This window comes from Penaeus monodon, chromosome 29 (assembly GCF_015228065.2).
Source record: "Penaeus monodon isolate SGIC_2016 chromosome 29, NSTDA_Pmon_1, whole genome shotgun sequence".
NCBI classification, from domain to species: domain Eukaryota; kingdom Metazoa; phylum Arthropoda; class Malacostraca; order Decapoda; family Penaeidae; genus Penaeus; species Penaeus monodon.
In genome coordinates this window covers 22,522,214-22,522,440 of record NC_051414.1, presented here as the reverse complement: position 1 = coordinate 22,522,440, position 227 = coordinate 22,522,214, and the positions used below count along the sequence as shown (strand labels likewise).

The 227-nt window shown below is 33.0% G+C and overlaps 1 protein-coding gene across 1 annotated transcript in view; it reads left to right on the top strand.

The window, feature by feature from the left end:
- Window positions 1–227, top strand: part of LOC119592024 (prestin-like) — a gene marked incomplete at its 5' end in the record, with an annotated part of 10,564 nt that overhangs the window by 1,970 nt on the left and 8,367 nt on the right.

Below are 227 nucleotides of genomic sequence, written 5' to 3'. Positions count from 1 at the left end.
AAGCAAAAATTATAGCGAGGGAGACAAAGAGAGTGAAAGAGAAAGAGAGATAAAGGATAGAAAATGAATAAGGAGATCGGGAAAGGAACGTAATGGAATTTTAGAATCCACGGAATAATATTGCAAATAAATATGCACATGAAAAAATCTTTATGCACTAACAACAAAGGTTTCTAGTGATAGTGATAACGATGGTGATGAAAACAACAACGGAATTGATTCTTAAC